This window comes from Rhinolophus hipposideros, assembly GCF_964194185.1.
Source record: "Rhinolophus hipposideros genome assembly, chromosome: 4".
Classification (NCBI taxonomy): domain Eukaryota; kingdom Metazoa; phylum Chordata; class Mammalia; order Chiroptera; family Rhinolophidae; genus Rhinolophus; species Rhinolophus hipposideros.
Genome location: NC_138050.1, coordinates 13,685,314 through 13,706,855, shown reverse-complemented (window position 1 = coordinate 13,706,855; position 21,542 = coordinate 13,685,314). Strand labels below are relative to the sequence as shown.

General features: G+C 39.9%; 1 protein-coding gene across 4 annotated transcripts in view; it reads right to left on the bottom strand.

The window, feature by feature from the left end:
• SERTM1 (serine rich and transmembrane domain containing 1) overlaps positions 1–19,804 on the bottom strand; it is a 24,847-nt gene extending 5,043 nt beyond the window's left edge. Inside the window, exons 1-2 of one of the 4 annotated variants that reach the window (XM_081046814.1) lie at positions 19,190–19,334; positions 18,401–18,676 (exon numbers count right to left, since the gene is read on the bottom strand). The gene's annotated coding sequence lies outside the window, so the exon portion shown is untranslated. Of the gene's footprint in view, positions 1–18,400; positions 18,677–18,760; positions 19,157–19,189; positions 19,345–19,680 lie in introns of those variants that run through there. The other 3 variants (XM_081046816.1, XM_081046813.1, XM_081046815.1) reach the window with 3 other exon arrangements.
• Positions 19,805–21,542: the final 1,738 nt, after the last annotated feature.

Here is a 21,542-nt window from a genome sequence, read left to right as displayed (position 1 = left end):
AAAACATCCGCTCTGCCCTGGCTTTCTTTTCCCTAAACTCTGCCCTGCATATTACCTTGAAAACTTGCCTTTCCCTTCCTCTCTCCAAATTGAATTAAAAGGCTGATTCTTTGAGGGGCTGACACTGGCCCCTGCGGCCTGAGCTGACCTGCACTAATGCTCCCTGGAAAGGTGGGGACACTTCTGAGAGGGCTGTCCCTGTTAGGTGTCACGTAGGCTAATGATCTTAGTGAGCCCCTCTGAGTAGACCACAGTGTCTTAGTATGTACTTCATGAAATAATTTGATTTCTACTCTTCACATTTGGCTTTGCCTGGTGATTTTTATTTCATTACGATGCTGCAGGCTCCTAACAATCCTTTAAAAAGAGAGAGAATCACAAGGGAATTGCAAGTGTGACACTGATTTGGCAATACTTTGCCTTTTTCCAGCACGTAAATCCATTAGAGAAAAGCATGTTCACCTTTAGGGAAAACAGAGTCTCAGAGGCAGCACGATGTATAGGAAAGAAAACTAGGTAGAAATATTGAAAAATGAATCGGTAGAAATATTCCAGATGTTCTGGTAAAACCTCCTAGATCTAGCCGAGGAAACTGAGAAAGGTGCTCGAGGAAACTGAGAAAGGTGCTGATTTGACAAAAGTAACAGATCAAATTAGTAGATAAGCCAGGACTGGGCTTCTTCACCCCGTATACCATCTGGTCTCCATTTTCCTGTAGTTTTTGGTAGTAAGAATTTTGCATCCTCTTTTTCTAGCATGGGCAAAGAAAAAAGGTAATGATGGAGCATTTTGTGTGTCTCACATACAAATTATTTTGTAAGGCAGATAGGGCAGGAATTATTATTCCCATTTTGCAGACGTGGACACTGAGCTGCAAAGATGTTGGGATTTACTCAGGGTACACAACTGGACAATGACAGAGAAGTGACTAGAACCCATGCCTGAACTGTGTTCTTAGTTTTCTCAACTCTGGTTGAGAAAAATGAATCTTGGGTAATTAGTTCCTAGCTGCCATTTACTTTGGACAAGCTTACAATTTACTCTTGATATTTCAGTTTTCCCATTTGTAAAATGATACTCATATCTCCTACCTCTCCAGGAGGTCCTGAGTTAAGATGTGATAACGTTTCCATAATCATACTTAGAAAACTGTAAAAGACAATCCCAAGTAAAGTACTAGGAGACAGTTCTTTCTAAGTACCTAGGGAGACTAGAGGACTTCCAAGTCTCTGCAAGTGCTACAGTTCTGACACATGCAGGTCATAGATTCAGCTGCAGTTGGCTGATTTTTCTAAAGCCACATTTAATACCCAAATTTGTATCATTTTCTGGGGGTGGGCTGGACGTACAGATGATGTCACTGGAGTATCAGCCATTCAGCGGCAGAGCTCACAGTTGGCTACCAGACCACTCGTTAAAACAAAGATACCTCTTTAAGGTGTAAATGTACCGAGAGCACTTATACATCCCGGAAAGATTGCCTTCTTTCACACAAAAAGCCTACTGTGCACCTGATGTCTACAGGACAGTTTACAGGAAATGAGGCTAAGAGATTAGGGGAAAGCATCTGATCTTTCTTCCAAATGGCCTTGGAAAAAATGGTAGAAATGAATAAACGAAACCTTGCTTCTTTATTTGACATTTCACAACTAAATGTCTTCTTTAAATACCCCCTCCAAATTTCAGATTTAGTATCATTTCCAGAATGCTTCTTAATTTAATATGATAGATACACAAACTTCATCTCAATGTTCTGCTGCAAAACAATAGTTACATGTACTGTTAGAGATAATTTTAATTTGACAACATTGATTCTCATTTTCTTATTGAAGTTTTAAAAATTGACAAATCTTTCTCTCTGGTGAATGTTTTGACAGTCTATGTGTAATGCTCAGGACCAACGGAACTGTACGTGTTTAGGCCTCGTGACAGTGTGAATGAGGCTGCAGGTAGCACTGTGGACATGAACTCAAACAAGTGTGCTTTAAGATGATGCTTCTTGGACTCTTTTCCCCAAACACTGTGTGTTTCTGTTCTTTAAAGAAGACAGAGAGTTTGTCTTAAATGCACAGTCTCGATCTGTCTCACGGCAGCACCAGCAGACTCTCATTTCAGGTGGCACCTGAAGGCACAAGAAGATGGTGATGCTTTCATTCCAAGCCGTTCTCAGAAAGCAATTTTTGAGAAAGGATAATGAGACAGCTGGATCACCATACTATACATGGAGACCTGTGGAAATGTTTTGGTTCATGGTCAGCCAGCTTTCCCTTTGTCTCTTGGAATAAACAACTGTGCTGGGGAGAAATCTACAAAAGGCAATCACCTACCAAAGCAAGGAAGAATGGACTTGTAATCTCACCATGAGCCCTGAGGGGTGGGGAGATGGAGGGACAGCACAGATAAGGCGGACCTGGTGGTCTCTGGTTCCATGTCACTCAGCACCATGCCTCGCCATGACTTCTCCAAAAGAATGGAAGCATGCTTTCCCATGGGGTGATCATAAGAATTGTAAAGTTTTTGAAAAACAAAAACATACTCTGAGCATGTACCTTCCTGTCTAGTAAAAGGAAGAGCTGACAGGCCCTTATCTCGAAATCCTGTCACAGAAGCATGCCAAGTGCCCTCCACCTGCCTGTGGGTGAGATTTGAGCCCCGCCTCCACTTCTGCAATAGATGAGTGTGTAAAACAGCCTACAGTCGGTCTCAAATCTAGCACAGCAATTTCTGAGTTTCTGACCCATAAACAAATACGTTTCTATGTGAATAACAATGATTTGAAAGGTTTTTTTTGTTGTGGAAAACTGGGACAAGCTGCTGTTTTCCTTAGCAGACATTATTTAAAGAGTACACTAGCTGTTAGATGGGAATAAACATTTTATCATCAAGCCCTGCTGTGTCAATCATTCTCCAAAAGATGATCTTCCCACATAATTAGGAACGATTTGATAAAATATTAACAAGACATGGTAAAATGTTTTTTCAGGTCAACAAATGTAAAATATGGTATTATAATATAATGAATAATTTTGATGATACTCATATATTGTCTCTCTTTCTCTGTAGAATACATAGAACCTACCATTTTCAGAATCTAGAAGAGACCTATTCCACATGAGCAAAACTGTTTTTATTCTGTTTAGAAAATAGCATGTTTTATATAAGACCTCAATCCATTCCTTTACAATTTTATGATTATCTTCTCCCTGAATGCTTTCTCTTTGCCTAGTGGCCTTTGGGTCCTGCTAGATGAGAGAAGGTTGGTGCTGACAATACACACTTCTACCCACTCTTCTCAAAATGTAAATCTTCACTTACAAACACTTACCTTCAGGCTTGCAATAAAGAAAATCAAGTTTATTATCTTACCTGCGGTGTTATACTTATTTAAAGCTGATTCAGCCCTCCATATATTTGTTCATTCAAGAACTGCTTTTACTTAACAAAATAACACTTTGGGAGAGTAGCCATTTGTGTGAAAATGCGTAGAATCTCATTATGAGTCCTTGTATCAGCCCAATAAAAAACCAAAACGAAATAAGGAAATAAACTGAGCCCATCTGCTATCAAATAATAAATTAGAAGACTATCTTCTGAGAAGAAATGTGGAGAGGTGGAGATTCTGAATAATGCAATGGAATTCATGGACCCGGACTAAATGATGTACGGCAAAAGATTTAAATTAACAGTCCGCCTTACCCACTGTTCAAATGAATGATCAGAAAATACAGTCAGAGCTTTTCATAGTACTTTGGTGAAAATTAAAGAAATGACAAAGTAACACCTTGGCCTCAGTGATTTATTTTAAAATCAGTTTCTTAGGGAAGGTCATTAGGTTGCTTTAGATTCAGTCCAATCTCCGCCGTCTGTAACTCAGTGATGACTTTCATCTGTCTAAATTAACCTTAGGCCCAGCAAAATATTTCCTCAGGAAAAAAAAAAAATTATACTCGGAATACTTTTATGTTAGACAAATTATTCTGTCCTAATTCTTTAAAAACCAGTTACCCATACAAGGCATAATTCACAGAATATTCAGACTACCATTCTTGATCTATAAAACAGTATAGACTGAGTGAAGTTAAAAAAACATACAAGAACGTATTTCAAAAGGGGATAGGAACATAACTGTTTTGATCATCTAGCCCGTATAGCTTCAAAAGTAATTATAGATATGAGTTCCCTTGCATTTATTTGGCACTGTTTTCCTGGAAAAATCAAACTACTGTATTATTCCTAATAAATTTTTGTTACATTTATATTCTATGTGAAGATTTTATGTCCAAATCTCTGCCTTAGGAAGAATAATTATTTTTAAATGATAGTCTCTTAGAATGAGATAGTTTAAGTGGATAATTTTCCAGATGAAAAGGTGAAATATGAAACCACTTCTAGGAATAGCATTTTCACGATTCTTACTGGTGTTCAGAAAATACCCAAGAAGGTCTGTCCTGTACTTTGGGGAGATTGGACCCATCTTGGCAACACAAATAGCCTAAATCAAAACAAGAAAAGTAGCAACTTGAAGGTTCAAGAAATTCTGAACTGATGAAGAAGTAGCCAAACAGTGAAAGCTACTTTTAGGGAGCAGGAGAAAAGGTCATTGGCTAACCACTTGATTTAAAAAAAAAGCAAACAGCCAGAGAAAGAATGACTTGAACCTCCTAGGCAAGTGTGAAATGACTCAGTGGGAAGAAAGAAGGTAAGAAGCAAGACCTGCCTTTCAAGATGTCACAGTATTTTTAATGAGGGCTTTCAGGTTCAATTTTCTCCCTCCTCTGATCTTTTCCAATATTTTAGAAGTGTATGAAGAAAAACACTTTTAATTATTAGAGTAGCTAGAATTGCTTACATTATAGGTTAGTATACAAAATGGCTTGCTTATTTTTAATTAGATCATCATGTTTTTAAAAATGCTCATTAAACCATGCTCTGGTAGAAGGATGGAATGGTATCTTCTTTTCTATCATCCCTTATTCTGTCTCTACAGTTAAAATAATTTGTATCCAATTTTTTTTTTTGTCCAATCAGGCAATGCTCATAACAGTCTCCTTACAGAGTATGATATTTGGAAAGATTTTGTTCTGGTAAACTTAATTTTGTGAGTGTCATAGTTTTTCCTTTTTTCTTTTTTTAAACCTTTACAGGAAGACAAAGGATGTCCCCAGTCCACTGTCTCAGGCTTCAGGGGCCTTTGGATGCTTCTAAAACTGCTCTAAGGGAATGGGGAAGAGCCTGGACATTTGGTTTCTCTATAACCATTTGATGAAATCTACTCTAAATGTAAGTAGATTCCTCAGAAGTAGGCACCATGGGCCACTAATGCCACTCCGTATAATAAGAGGGAAATGTGAGATTGTATCACTCCCTACCAATGCCGCTCTTTCTTTTTGTTTCTACTGCTATCTCACTCTTTAAGTACATATATTCCTCAGTTCATGGCTTATTGTCATCATTGGTCCCTCTTTCTCTCCATTCCTTATTCCATTTTCTTCCATCTCTCATAGGCATCAAAGCTAATGTGTTTAATGAGGACCTCTCTGTTTGTACATGTTTGTGTAAATACTTATTGTTGTTTTGTATTTTGTACATTTTCTTGTAAATTCTCATCTGTCTCATAAAATTTCAACTTACAAGAATGGGGATATGGTAAATATTTCATTTACTCTATAAGTTAAACACCAAACTTCATTTCCACTTAAAATATCCTGATAATCAAGGCATAGGGAAGAGAGAAATATAAATTATCAATTGTATCCAATTCTCTATTTTTGCAGATAAGAATATTGCAAAGACTAATAACCATTTTCTGTCCATAAAATCACATGTACAGGTACACAATTTGAAAAAAGTGATGACATAGGTTGTCTGAAAAGAACTTCAGTATTAGCAAGTTCATTAAACAAGTCACTGTATCTCTGTTGACAACTGTAATCATGTATTTGTTTAAACTAAGACACTTTATATCATATTCTTGAAAAATAGATTGGATTGTGACAAGTATGTATAAATTGTGAACTCTTGCCTTTCCCAGGAGGGACTCAAGCTCACGGAGACTTCTACATGATGACATTTTTAATCAAGGCATAGCATTTACTTGAATTAATGAACCATCCTCCCTCGAGTACAAATAGAACCTTAGTTGATTACACGGTGTGTAAATTGCCCATCCCTCTGGATATTAGCCCAGTATTTAGCATAATATATACATAACAATTTTGCTAAATCAGTTCTCTCATTCTTCCAGTCCTCTATGGCTGATAGTCAAAGTATGATGATGCTTTTCACAGTAAAATGGGTATTTAAAAAGAATAATGCCTAGTAATTGGCAGTTTAGCAGACAAAGCTTTGGATACATCAAGTTTTGGCCATTTTACATTATTTAGCAGTCAGCTGAATACTTAGAAAAAAAGTAAGATGCAGATTTCAAGATTTATCCCCTAATGCAATGCAAAATCCTTGGGTCAGTTAAAAGAAAAAAAATAGCTTTATTATAAATGCCATTATTAGCGCAACTGGGGAAATTTGAATATAGACTATACATTAGATAATCGTATTATATCAATATTAAATTTCCTAAGTGTGATATAGGAGAATGTTATTATTAGGAAATGCATGTTGAAGTTTATAGACATAAAGTGTTATAATATCAGTAACTAACCCTTAAATAGTTCAGCCAAAATGAAAAAAAAAAAAGTACAGTAGTTCTCCCTTATCCTCAGGGGATACGTTCCAAGACGTTCAGTGGATGCCTGGAACCACAGATAGTAGCAAACAATGTATATACTATGGTTTTTCCTATACATACATACATACATACATACATACACACATACATACATACACACACATACATACATACATACATAGCTTTGCACTTAAAGAAAGTACTTTATGGCTTCCCTTTGGCATATATGAATTGCCAGCATCACTACTCTTGCACTTTGAGGCCATTATTAAGTAAAATAAGGGTTATTTAATCACAAGCTCTGCGATAACCAAGACAGCTACGAAGTGACTAATGGGCGGGGAATGTGTACAGTGTGAAAATGCTGGACAAAGGGGTCATTCACATCCCAGGTGGGACAAAGCAGGAAGGTGCGAGATTTCATCAAGCTACTCAGAATGGTGTGCACTTTAAAACTTATGAATTAATTATTTCTGGAATTTTTCATTTACTATTTTCAGACTGCGGTTGACTATGGGTAACTGAAACCATGGAAAGCAAAACTGTGGATGATGGGGAGACCACTGTACACACACATACATACACAGAAAGAAAGATGATGAAGCAAATGTGTCAAAATGTTTACAATTGGTTAGTCTACTTAAAGGATATATTGCTGCTGTCCATTGTTATTCTTACAACTGTTCAGTAGGTTTGGAATTTCTCGACAGACAAGTTGGGGGAAAATTATTTATCCCCAAGGATATTAGAAAATATTCTTTGCATACTATGCAGTTAGTAAGCCAAAATGTTAGAAGCTTCTAAAGATATACAAGGATAGAAGCATGATTTTTGTGTCCAGTGGGTATTGGACAAGTTCAAATATTTGCTGCCACCATCAGCTCATCATACCCACTGGGTACTGGAGGGGAAGCATCAGAGGATCAGTTAGAAGAAGTTTAATATGCCCGGAAACTGGATCTGTGGTGGCGGGAGGGGCTGCCTGAAAACCTCATTCACGACTTCACTCCTGCCTTCACCCACTGGTCTGAATCTCCCTCCGGACCTAGAATCATGGAATCCAGTGACGTTCATCTTGAATTCTCAGTCACCTTCAGAGGCAGCCAAGGACATCGCTCCTACAGCTTAAACACCCAGTCAAACGTAAGGGCTTTGGAGGTATCTTGAGTCAAGAGAGGAGTTTTCTTTCTTTCTGTTTTTAAACTGAGGTTTAATTGATATATAATATTATACTAGTTTCAGGTTAAATAGGTTCTGATACCAATTCCAATATTAGGGGGAGGTTGTCCACATCAACAAGTAATTCTGGGGACATCAGCTCAGTTCTGACACTATCCATCTGGAGAGAGCATCAGATTCCACAGATTAAGGGCCCAGTCCTACAAGATGGTCTCCCAATCCCCAATTCAGATACCAGTCGAAAGCCCAGGTCAGAGGTTCCCAAACCTCCTCCGTGGGTTTGATTAATTTGTTAGAGAGGCTTATATAACTCAGAGAAACATGTTATAAAAGGATATAACTTAGGAACAGCCAGATGGACAAGATGCATAGGGCAAAGCATGGGGCAAGGGTGTGGAAGCTTCCATGCCCTCTCCAGGTGTGACACTCTCACAGTACCTACATTTATTTACCAACCTCTCAGAACTCTGTCCTTTTGGGTTTTTATGGAGGCTTCATTACATAGGAATAATTTATTAAATCATTGGTCAGAGATTGATTTAACCTCCAGCCCCTCTCTCCTCCCTGGAGGTCCAGGGGTGAGACTGAAAGTTCCAATCCTCTGATCACAAGGTTGGTTCCCCTGGCAACCAGTCCCCGTCCTGAGGTGCTCCAAAAGTCACCCCATTAACATAACAAAGAATATCTTTATGGCTTTCATCACAGTTTTAGGGTTTTAAGAGCTCTGTGCCAGAAATAAGGACAAGACCAAATATACCGAGGGTGCCCAAAAAACGTACACATGACTTGCATTAATCTTTTCTTATTGGTATATATTGAGTATTATGATGTTAATACAGTTTTTTCCTTTCTTAAAATGTGTATACATTTTTTGGCACCCTCGTATATTTATTATAAATCACAGTATCACACAGGTGTACAACATAATGATTTGATAGTTGTATATATTGCTAAATGATCACCGTAATAAGTTTAGTTAACGTCAATCACCACATCATTACATTTTTTTTAGAACTTTTAAGAACTATTCTCTTGGCAACTTTGAAATATGTAATACAGTATTATTAACTATTGTTACCATGTTATACCTTACATCCCCAGGACTTGTTTATTTTATACATAACTGAAAGTTTGTACCTTTTGACTACCTTCACCCATTTCCTCATCTCCCCTCTCCCCCACCTCTGGCAGCCACCATTCTGTTCTCTGTATCTATGAGTTTGGGTTTTTTGTTTTGGTTGCTTTTTAGATTCCACATGTAAGTGAGGTCTGTCTGACTTACATCACATAGCATAATGTGCCAGAGAGAGCAGTTTTCTAATGAGGACTAATGAGTAAGTGGACTCCTGGGAAGTTCACCGAGAGCCCACTACAGCCAGTGAGGTCCAGGTTCCATGCAAGGACTGGAGGAACAATAGCAGCCAATAAGCTAAGCACAGTGGGAGACTCTGTTTAACAAGTGTCAAATAAACTTCAAACAGCAAGTTCTGAAGATCAAAGAACTCACACTCCTTACAACTCTTAAACTAGCAATCACTTCCCTGATCACCATCCTTTCAGTGAATCCTCTAGTGTGGCAAGAGGCCAAACCTGATCACAGGAACTCCCTTACAGTCCAGGGGCATTACCTTCTGAAATAGAGGCAAACAAACAATTTAGAAATTGAATATAGTCATTGCAAAATGAAGCTGCCAATGAAAAAATAGGGAGCATTGATAGGAACAGTGCTTTTTGCCAGGCATCACCAAGCATATGCCCGAGGCTATAGGTAGGTACCTTGAACCGATGAGTACCAAATGAGTCAGATTTAGACAGAGGTTATGTAAAACATCAGTCCTACAAGGAGACAAAGTGCTCTCCCATGGCTCTCAAGGTACTAGTTTATGGGGCTTTCCAGGTACACCAGTAAGGGCAGCACACAGAAAAGAGGAAGCCGTGTCAGGAAAGCAGGCTCCCGTTTTCCTTGGTCCTGATAATCCTGGGTGTGAAACAGGCAGCAGAGACTCTTCAATGCGCGCTCTCTCTCTCTCTCTCTCTCTCTCTCTCTCTCTCTCTCTCCCTCTCTCTCTCTCTCTCTCTCTCTCTCTCCCCCCCCCCTCTCTCTCTCAAACTCTCTCTCTCTCTCTCTCAGAAGTCTCGCTAACAAAGAGAATATCTACATGTTCCTTGTAACATGGAACAAAATGATATGGCAGGCTATCAAGTGTGGGAGGAAATCAAGTCCTCGGCAGCCTGTTGTCATTTTAGATAATGAATCAAGACGAGAATCTGTCAAAAACAATATGGAAGCAATAAACAAGTGTAGACTCAAATTCTCCAGAGTGTGTTTCAACTTAAAAATACAAGGAGACGAAACTGAAAAATAAGGAGGATTTGTAGAAAAAAAGACTACCATACTGGTGACCTCTATAAGATAGTTATACATTCTTTTAAAAATGTAAGTAAATATGGTTTCATTCAAGGGAATCATGAGTATCTTATATGTAAGATTTAACTGACCTTGACTTTGCCCTATATCAAGGCCAAGCTCTTTACCCTCTAGATTGTACATTCTGTGTTTTTTATTCAAAAATTGTAGAAATAGCCTTAGTCAGAAATGCATGTTCACATGTTTCTCACTGCTCTTATATCTAATCTTAGTTATCTTTTATTTCAATGATGTTGGTTGGGACACTATGCCAGAAGAGTGGTGGGAAGTAGAGGGGTGAGCAAGAGGGTGGTGGGAGTGTCCCCAAGTCATTGTGGCACGGGAATATGTCTTCAGAACTCAATAGGCGGGGGAGGCAGACCCGGGATGCTTGTGTAGGAGACAGAATGTCCAGCAAACCAGTGGGGAAACAACAACATGAATGATAGCAGTCAGTATTTATTAAATAAAAGCACAGACTAGTTCTGTATGTGTGTTTGTGTAGGTGTGCAGGCATGGCATATGTGTGCGAATATTTTCTCTAATCTTCAGTTTTCTCTAATCTCTAATAACTTCTTTAAGGTAGTTATTATTATCCCTCACTTTTCTTTAACAGATGAGAAAATTAATGCTCAGAGAATTTAAAAGTTTGCCCAAGTTAGAGGTAGGACTGGAATTCAAATCTATATTCCTTTGTCTCCAAATTCTATGTTCTTTATATTCCTTTTCTCTGGGGAGGTGTAGGGTAAAAGAGGGATAATTTTGAGTCTTGTGGTCATTAGTGCTGTTCGTGTGTTTCTGATGTTCCTTCCTGCTGCAGGCAGGTTGTAGGGATTGCATGTTCCCACCCCCTCTGAATTTAGAGTGGCTATATGACTTGTGTTGGCCAATGAAATGTGGGGAAAGTGACATGTGTTACTCCTGGGTAAAAATGTAGTACCCAGTGTGAGATTTGCCATGTCTCTTCCCTCTGCTGGAGGAACTGTGTAAGTACAGGACAGCTTCTGTCATCCCATTCCTGGGTGACGATGCTTTCACCCCTTGCTGGCCGTATTAATACTTAGTGTGAACAGTGAATAACCTTTTGTTGTTTTAAACCACAGAGATTTCCGGCTTATTTGTTATTGTGGCATAACCTACCTCTACTGACTGACATAAGATCTTACAATACTATGACAGCAGAGGTTCCGATGGGTATTCAAGACATTGACTGTAATGAAGTCAAACTCTGAGTGTAACTGAGCATTGCATGAATTGTATATGTAATATATTAAAACCCCTTATAGTAAGGATGGGAAAGAAAGTTGTACAGGATGTTTTGGTTAGCTTTAATTGCATACAAGAGAGGGATTCAAAGGTGTGAGAGTTGGCTACTGACATAGCAAAATCATATTCCTTAACAAGCTGGAGCATGATGAGGTGCTGCTATATAAGGACAGTCCTGACCAGCTGTCACTTAAACATGCACAAATGGTCCCAAGAGAGAATAGGTGAGAACCAATAAAGATATTAAGACTAACTCATGACCCTAATGGAAAAAACAACTCATTATACAAGTAATGGGACAGTGGTATTGCCTTTGGTTAAGAAAAACTATATGCTCTGGTATATTTAATTCTTCATTCAACAAATACTAGTAATTACACATTATGAACAGGAAGGTGATCAAATATTATATAATAATAAGAAATAAGAAATACAAAATAAGAAATATAATAAGAAATCTAAAATATTGTCTGTCTTATATGTTCCTTATTATCTGGCCACATGCTGTGTTTCCAGTCTCCTTTTTCCCATTGTTCCTAAGATTGGTGTTCCAAGCGTATCAAACTGTTTTCAATTTCCCAACGTTTAAAAAAATACTTATGTTTAATCTTTATATTTGTACACATCTTCTCCCAAACTCTACCCCAAATCCAATTTGTTCATTCATCAAGACTACTCATGCCATCCCTCCTGTCTCATGTAATTATTTACTCACAAAATAAAGTCCCACCTAATTTCTCTCTACAAATTTTTGGATCCTTCTTCTGCATTCTCATGATAATTTCTATACCTTTATACACTAACATTTCTCACAGTTTTATTAGACTAATTGTATTTGTTTACTTGTTAGTCTGCTTTGATAGACTGTGAACTCCCAGAATAGAGAACTAACATTTCACTTATCTTTATATCCATGTACCAGCACAGTGTCTGGTATAAAGATGCTCAATAAGTACTTGTCGGATGGTTCCATGAATGAAAGGGTATAAGAAAGATGAAACTTGAAGCTTCTTGGAGATGTAGTCCATATTTGTTCTATTTTTAGGTGAATGAAAATATTTATTGAATGAATTAATGATCTCGTATAAAATCATATCGATGACTCAAAGGGTAAGTACTCAATAGTAAAGAATATTGAGGAACAATCCCTAAATTTTATAAATATTTTAGTTATGGCAATAAAATGGATAGTTCCAGGTTTCAGAGTAAACTTGGATCATACTTTTTATCAAGCAAGTGTGTCTTTCAACAATATTCAACAAAGAGTTTATTTAGTGAAGTGTCCACTGGGATAATTGAAAAAAGGTTGGAGGAATATGCTATAAATATTGAAATATACTACTGTGAATATAGCTGCGGGGAATGTAACAAATGTATTTTGAAAATCACAATAAAACTCAAAAGAGTTTGCCATAGTAAGTCAATGAGATCTGACTGAATGTGAAATAGATGTATCGTTTTTGATTTAAAGTGTTCTTTACATTAAACTTCATGATAATCCCACCATTTGAAAATTACCAAGTACCCTATTATCACAACCCTTAGCTCTGTGCTCATTTGTGGAGATAAAAAAGGAGTCAAGGACATTGTAGGGGAAGGCTATTATTATTTACTACATTCAGGAACGTTATATGCCATGGTACTCTGTTAATCACTCCATCTCAAGGTTAAACCTACCCTGCTCTCCAAAAACAAAACAAAACAAATGAAAAACCAACACCAAAGTTCAATAAAAATTCCGCACAGAAAGAGAAATGTTTACATTTTTATAAAATTTTCTATTGAACTACAAAGCCCCACATTGGAGATCATTGTTATTCAAAGTAGCCACTTGGCTTCTTTAAGAATATGTGGTTATGAGTCTTTGTGGGAGAAGAAAGTGCTTCTTCTTCAAGAGTGTCTTCCTTCTTCAAGAGGGTCTTGCTATAAAAAAGAGCTAAACTAAAAAGTGTGCTCAGTACCTTAATTTGATTTATACTCTGGCTCAAGTTCCATATCTCATGGTGAATGAGTAATTAACAATTCAAAGGCTGGCACCTGTGCATGGACCACACTTTGAATGGCACTTTGTCTAGATCATAACCATGGTGATGTGAGCAATGATATCCTAAGCAGTATTGTGCTAGGAAACTAATCCAGACCTCAGCTTCTTAGGGAAATAGGAGGAATGAAAACACATGGGCACAAAAGAAGCAAATATTTTCTCTTCTCATTCATTGTGGAACTAACACATCTATGGTGTATCTACTTTATTCCTTCTTTCCTCTTGGTCTCTATCAATATTAACTTTCCTTTTTTAAAAAAGAAATCAATACCAAAAAAATAAAAACAAAACAAAAACAAATAAGCAAGAACAACAAAAAGAAAACATTTTTCATAGAATTCGGAAGTTGGAAATCCTTAAAAATCAGGAAACTTAGGTCTCCAGAAGTTAAGTAAATTTTGAAGGTCATTGTTTATATTCCTTCTGGAAAAGGATGGCAGAAGGAGACAGCTGGTGACAGAAACCACTAATTGGGAGTGCAGGACCCCTTTTCCAATTCCAAATCCACTCTATACTCAGAGCTGAGCTGGGTGGCCAACAAGAGGACATCAGATGAAAAACAAATCATTCAGTTTCTTTTGTTATCCATAGGTTAATTCATCATATGAATCAAAATATGTACCATGCAGAGTTCAATGGACAAATTTGAGGCCAAAACTGACAGTGATAATAAAGAGATAAAGGGACAGAATGAAGGACCTTGGAAACTCATTCAGTTGAACCAGAACAACTTTGTTGGTAAGGAGTCTTTCTGAAGGTCTAAAAATTCCATCAGTCAATCAATATTCCACTGTCAATCTTAAAAGCACAGTGTCCTTAATCTAGCACTTGACTCATGGAAGCAGAGGTCAACAAGCTCAAGAAGAATTTCCTCAGGACGACTTGTTAGAATGATAGGTTGCCAAGGCATATGAAAGAGGGTATTGGCAAATATATATATTTCTTGACCTGGGTTCCATTTACATGGGTGTGTTCAAATTGAACACATAAGTCGTAAAATATTACTCGTGTACCTTTCTATATAAATGTTAAACATCAATAAAAGCACTTCTTTTTAAGGGTAAAAAGTCATGTGGGTAATGTCTACCACTTGTTGAATGAAGTATTTGAGTTCTTCCCTTTTCACTCAAAAAAATACGGTGTTATAGGCCAACAATGTAAATAATAAATTTTGAGAATTTATCCCATGGGCAAAAAAATCAGGCAAGTTGAAAAGATGTATGCATAAAGATGTATTCTGCAACTGAACATTGGAGCTACCAAGATGTCCATGAGTCAGGACTGGTTAAATAAATGATGACAGAGTCATACAAGGTGGGTTCTGATGTGGTAAAAAGGAGTGTATTCTCTGACATGGAGACATGCTGGGCATGTATGGCTAAGTCAAAAAGTAAGCTTCAGAACTGTGCATAGTATGACTCCATTTCTGTAAGACAACAACTACTAGCATTGCTGCTATTATACTACTATGCACGCATGCACAATGTTAGATGCATGCAAAAGCAAAACAAAATAGAACAAAACAAAACCTGGCTAAACTAAACAAAACCAAGCTAAACTAAACTAAACAAGAGGTCATGCACCAAGCTGCTAACATGTTTTTGTTAGTGGGTGATACTATTGGAATGTTCATATTCTACTTTGTGCATGTCTGTATTTGAATTTTGATACAAAGAACATGTATTGTTTTATAATCAGGAAAAACAATAAAGGTAATTTCATTAATAGAAATAAAATTTAATTATAGCATATGCAGTGAAAATGTAACTGGTGTTTAAGTTTAGAACTCTTCCTCTACCTCCTTACCCCCTTCCCTCCTTTTTCTGTGCTGTATATACTTAATGCAATCTTCTGAAATGGTTCATTCATATGCACCTTTTCTTTCAAAGTTTAAGACTCTCAGGCTGAGGCCCGAAAGTCCATCCACCCAATAGGGCTTAATTGCTCTTTGTGAGACAGTGTGTTTTACAAGATGCTGTGAATGTTCTTGTTAAGAAATGACAAGCATGGCCCTCTCTGCTATCATCCTGGTCACAGGAAAACTGAAAGTAAGAACCAAACCAGTTTAATTGGCAACAGTTGTTAGATTACCAGGCACTTCTAACCAGCACCAGGCTACCATGAGAAATTAATCTGAAAAGCTGCTATTTTGGCTTTCCCTGGGCAGCAAGTCTATAGATTGAATGTTCCCTGAATAAACTGCCTTAGTGTCTTAACTGTGGTTTAAGTCATCTTCCTAAATTTGAAAGAGGTTCTTACAGCCGTCTATTTTGTTGTTTCCCATCAAAAATTGTATTCAAGTTTATTATCTGGAGTTAGCCCTTTTAACAACTATTACAGGCTTACAATTTCCAGACCCTTTCACTATTGTCTATAATAATCTCAGCATCAACAATCAAGTCCATAATATAAATTGTAAATCTGGGCCGACTGATTTTCCATCTTAATATAACTTAATAGATGAAAATTTAAAAGTTAGGAACTCAGGAAATACAATAACAGTCTATCCTGTTCCTGACCTAAATTTAGAACTTTGAAATACTGACACTATTTTGGCTCGTTTGTGCCATTTTATGCTTAGAGATACTGTTAAATTGTGTATAGCTACTTGACTCAGAATCTCCATTTTTTTGTTGTTCTTACCAAAACTTACTATAGACTAAACAATGACTATTTCCTGGTTCCAACTGTGAACATGAGCAAGTCTATAAAAATTAAGCCTGTGATGTTTTATATTAACATAATAATGTAATAATACAATATACTCCACATATATCTATTTGAAGAAAATGGCATTTTTCTGCAACACTACTTTTCGGCTTCTAGTTTCATTGAACACATGTTTACTGAACGGTCCATGAGTGCCAGAAGCCAGGCAAGAGGGACCTACACAGAGTCTGACGTCCAGGGACTTCTAGAAATGTATTTTTCCAGGTTATTAAATAACTATTTTAAAAGCCCAAATGAGCAAAACACAAAAATTAGGCCATAATTTTACTTTCTGCTTCCCCCTAATAACTAGTTACATATATAAAAATGCTTACATAAACTCTACAAAGGTAAAAAAAAAAAAATCAGGTCTTAAAATACCAACCAGTTCAGGAAGAAGAGTAAGCCCAGAGAGGAAGGGATATTATCAAATGGGTTGAGAGTTGATCTGGAATAGAGGCCAAATCAGAGAATTTTGCCTGTGATGGGTTCATTTTTCATTCTTAGAATAAACATACGACTGCAAGTTTACGTAATGATTAGTATGATTAATCATTCTCACCAATCACCTCTGTCATCCTTCATCTGCCCTCATTAAAAAAGAGGAAAAAAAAGGAACTGGAGAAACCTGTAAATAAAGGCTCTGATGGATTTGATGCCACATTACTTAGCTCTTAACCCTTGACAAACCTGTACGCACCATCCAGTATATTCTGTTGAACAGAACTAACTTACCGCAGCGAGAATGGAATGAATATTACATTACGCAAACGTTCTTTAATGAGAGCCACAATGTATTAAGCTCTTCAAAGCACTTTATCTTATGTAGAGAAATAAAAAACAATAAATAAGGCAACTAAATAATAAACCTCAAACACAAAAATGGAATATCCCATCCATTTTTGGGGAACTCAGTATTCTCAGAGCACTTCCGGCGTTGGCACATGGTTCCCCATCCTCACAATGCCCAGTAGCATTTGAAGGTGACTAGGACATGCCCTATGAGATGGGTGTCAGTGCAACTCCATTGTAAGGCAGTCTCACTAACGCACATTTCAGAAAGCCACCTTCAGTAAATGTTAGTTACCTGCTGATTATAAAGTGTACTTGTGTGATGGTGGGGGTAGGGGACAAGTATTGCTATACTTACTAGCAATATGAGGCATTTTTGTCACGAAATACAGAGAGGGTGCCAAAAAATGTATACACATTTTAAGAAAGGAAAACTGTATTAAAATTGTAATAAATATATACTGATAACAAAAGATGAATACAGGTCACGTTTGACTTCTGCAATTACAAGAGGTGCTCAAAGTGGTTCCCATCAGCGTCCAGACACTTCTGATTATGGCGAACTATGCTTGAGCAATGCTGACCAAAGTGTTCACTTGTATACATTTTTCTTTTTTTTGGCTCTCCCGGTATATTTAAGAACCTCTAGGAGCTGGATCACAAATAAGCTAAAACACTCAGACTAGTTGCATAATTTAAGCTAATATTATCTTTTTTTTTTTTTTAAGGAGGGTGCATTGGGCTGCAACACTGCATTAAGAGGTAAATCTTAGAAGAAAAGAGTGTATCACTTAGCTTGCCTCTTTTCCTGTTGAAAGGCTGTTGCCTGACAGTCAACCTGGAAACTCTAAAGTGCCACGTACGCCAGGACAAACATTTGGGGAGCGGTCCAGTGGCTGGGCCCAGGACGGAACAGCTGCGAGGTTCCAGCCCTTTGCATGGGCAGTGTGGACCCAACCGAACGCTATGGTTTTGAGATGTCCAGAGCCCTCCGATTCCATTACTACCACAAAGAACCACCTAAGTAAGTAAGTGCTTAACCACTTTAGCAGTACAATTTCCGCAGGAATTTTCACCGGCAGAGGAAATGAAGGACATTAACAAAGAGACCCTATCTCTGCAGTCTGACACCAAACCCCAACCAAGCCCGGCGGGCCCCAGGCGTCTGGCGGCGGGAAGCGCGCAGGCACCGCCGCAAACCTGGTTCTCAACAAGAGGTTTCTGTGAATGAATGGGTCCTTCTGCACCCCGGGGAAGGGCCCATCACACACCTCCCTCCTAAATCAGACCTGCAACAATTTGCCCATAATCCACGCACCTCGACAGGAAACGCAGGATTCCAGCGTCTCATCATACCCGGGGAAAGGGGAAGGAAGCTGGTGCGGTTTCCCACTAGGTTTTCCGGGAACTCGGGAAGTCACCGCTGGCGCCCCTGTCTCGCCGATCGGAGCCCAAGCGGAGCTAAAGCTCCAGGTAAAACTTCCTCGGATTTGGAGCCACCGAAAACAGGTGAAGAGACTCACGCGAGCACCGTAAAGGGTAAAGCGGACAGACTGTGTGTGCGTGGAGAGTCCCCAGGCAGGGACCGATGACCCTGGAAATCCAGATAGACGTAAAACAAACACAAGAATGACCACACACACCACACAGGGAAAACACAGAATGCACCGAGAAACACCTTCTGCAAAGTGGAGAACGGTCTCGTCTTGCACGGGGAAATCAATCTGTGCAGCGGCGGACGCGAGGGCAGATCTTCCCGATTCCCTACGTCCGGGACAGAGACGGGTCATTCTGGGGCCAAGGGCACGGCGCAGCCCCGCGAAGTCATCCCGAGAATCGGGAGAGCTCGGCTGCGGAGGCTGCTGGCGGCCGTAAGGACAAGCGGCCCGCCGCAAAGGGCACAGATTCAGAGTGGCCAGGAGCTGGAGAGTCTGGGAGGCGACTCCGGAAGGAGCGGCGCCCCTGGGACCCGAGGCCGCCCCCCGCGAGGAGCCAGGGCGCCCCCAGCAGAAGGCGAGCCCACCTTCAGCGCTCCACGCCCCGCGCGTCCCCAGCTCCTCGCTCCTCTGCCTCCGCTCGCGGGCGGCGTCGGGAGCCCTTCACTGACCTGGGGGTCGGGACCCGCCGACTTCCCCGGGCGTGGCCGAGCTCCTCGCGGACGCCCCTCGTCTCGGCAATCAGAGCCCGCGCAGCCGTCCGCAGGAACGTGGGGCTCGCCGCCGGGGCGCACGAGCAGCCGGGACGCACTCGCTGCAGCCGGCACCGCGGGAATGAGCGCGGGGCCGCCTAGCGCGCGGGACGGCGCGTCTTCCCTCCGCCCCTACCTCCCGCACAACCAATGGAGGCGAGCTGGGCCCACTCCCCGCCGCCCCCGCAGCAGCCCCGCTCCCACGAGGGAGGAGCTTGCGCCCACATTGGAAAATCCTGGGGGACGAGGAGGCGTTCGCGCGGGGAGCCCCATCTGGGGAAGGCAGGTGTGGTGCCCTTAACTTTTGTGTGTAGCGGGGTACGATGGGGAAGTGCAGTTTCTTTGGGGCTTCAGGGACCTCTCTCGGCAGGCAAAACATCCACTTTATGCCAAGTTTCTTCCTCTCTTACATCTTTTAGGAGTCCCGCGCAGGGCCCACTCCAAACCGCCAGCCCCGCGCATCACAGCGAGCCCAGCTCTGAGCCGCGTGGGGGCATCTCCGTCAGCGCTTGTCTTTCTCCTCTGAAACCTCTGCCAGATCATCACCGGAGTTGAACAGAATCGCAGTTGCTTTCACTGCCTGGGAGTCGAGCAATCACACAAGTCTCTGCTGGGTAACTGACTTAGACATTGATAGATCTTCAGAGAAGTCTGGAAAGGTTACCAATGAGCCCTGTGACCTTCACCCAGCGACTCTGGGTTCCTGTTTTAACGTTGGAAAGTGAGAGGCCTGGATCATTTGATGTCTGAAGTGTCTTCCACTCTGACAGTCACCAATCCCTTTGGCTCTCTGGCCTATGTGGCTGCGAAGGGCTGAGCCCGGATAAGGTGCTGGGATGGATTCTTTCTCCCAGGCCTTGCTCCAACCTGCCCGGATGCATTCAGCTTGAAACCGCGCAGCTGTGGCCAGGAAAGTAAATCACGCAAATGAACAAAGAAGGATGCTGCCCAAGTCTCAGTGACCATTAAATGTGCACAAGTAGTGCCACCTACCAGCTCCTGAAATCATGTTAATTATTCCCATGATCAGTGGTTCTCCAGGTGGAGACACACGGGTGCATGTGGCTTAACTCTGAGACCCCCTTGGTAAGTGAGCAAAAGCTCTATATCTCCCCCTTCCTTCTCCAGAGGAGTTGTGGGAGTGTTTTAATCTTATCCATATGAATCTTTCTGTGTCTGATCTCAAATGCAGGTGGAATGAAATGAATTGTCAAGAGGGCAGATTCAGAGACCTGCTTCCCTCCCAACACGCTTGCGTTTGCATGCTAAATGTCACCAATTCACATGCCACTGTCATGAGTTTTGTTACATCCATCCACTGCCTGCTCTATTATGTACCTAATGTTTTACCTTAGATTTTTATTTAGCCTCATCTTAAGCAGTAATAGCCATGAAAGACTTGATGTGTTATATACCACTTGTATTTCAATACAAAATAAGTAAGCAATAGGTCATCTGTAGGGTTGTTTTTTTGACATTTCCTAAATTTAGTTTCCTAGGGCTGCTGTAACAATTTACCACACAAACTGTTACAAAATGGATATGAGGCAAAGCTTCTTTTGTCTTTATTTTTAAAAATTTCATATACAAGTGATCTAGAGAGTGTTAATTACCCAATTTACTTCCATAGGAAGTCTTCAAAAGTAGATAGTCACCACTTAAGATCCTGGGAGTTTGCAGGCACAGTTTGGAGACAGTTCTAGCTTCTAGTGAGCATGAACTCCCCACCTTCCCTCCCCCACCCCCATCCTTTTCTGTCTTACTCAGGGAGAGATGGACTATTAAAAAAAAAAAGTGGACTTTGGAATCAGATGGAGAGCCATTAGATTTTGATGCTGTCACTTATCTGTGTGACTGAATCCAATCATTCTAGCACTCTGGGCCTCATTTTCCTTATCTATAAAATGGACATAATAGTGTCCACCTTATTAGATGGTTGTCAGGAATAAATTCTTGTGCGCGCTGCTTCCCAGTAGTTGTCTTGTATGTATTAAGTGCTTAAAATTATTATTTCCATCTTGCCTTCCTTGCTGCTATCAAAGCAACATTCAGAATTACTTTGCCCCTCTCTAATTTTTTCTAGGTTATTACGAAACTTATGTTTGTCTAGTACTCCCTGGACTAATTCTGTGCTCCTTTTCCTTGATTCCTTTAATTCCGCCCCTCTTTTGATATTCCTTTGCCAAACTCTATCCTCTCTCTCATGTTGCAGTCTCTCTTCTTTCAAGCAGTTCTCACCTTCCATCTGCCAATTTCAGAGATCTGTGTCCTG